The 217-nt window shown below is 42.4% G+C and overlaps 1 protein-coding gene across 1 annotated transcript in view; it reads left to right on the forward strand.

Annotated features, from left to right (window-relative positions):
- The window catches only part of apc (APC regulator of WNT signaling pathway), a 26,248-nt gene that overhangs the window by 567 nt on the left and 25,464 nt on the right, over positions 1–217 (forward strand). The gene's annotated exons all lie outside the window — the stretch shown is intronic.

Consider the following 217-nt stretch of genomic DNA (forward strand, 5'->3'; position numbering starts at 1 on the left):
CAGTAGTACTGCTGAAGGACTACTGTAGTATTGTTGAAGGACTACTGTAATACAACTGTAGTACTGCTGAAGGACTACTGTAGTATTGCTGAAGGACTACTGTAGTATGACTGTAGTACTGCTGAAGGACTACTGTAGTACGACTGTAGTACTGCTGAAGGACTACTATTGTACCTCTGAAGGACTACAGTTGTACTGCTGAATACTGCTGAAGGAC

This window comes from Nematolebias whitei, chromosome 18, assembly GCF_014905685.2.
Source record: "Nematolebias whitei isolate Nwh7 chromosome 18, NemWhi1, whole genome shotgun sequence".
NCBI classification, from domain to species: Eukaryota; Metazoa; Chordata; class Actinopteri; order Cyprinodontiformes; family Rivulidae; genus Nematolebias; species Nematolebias whitei.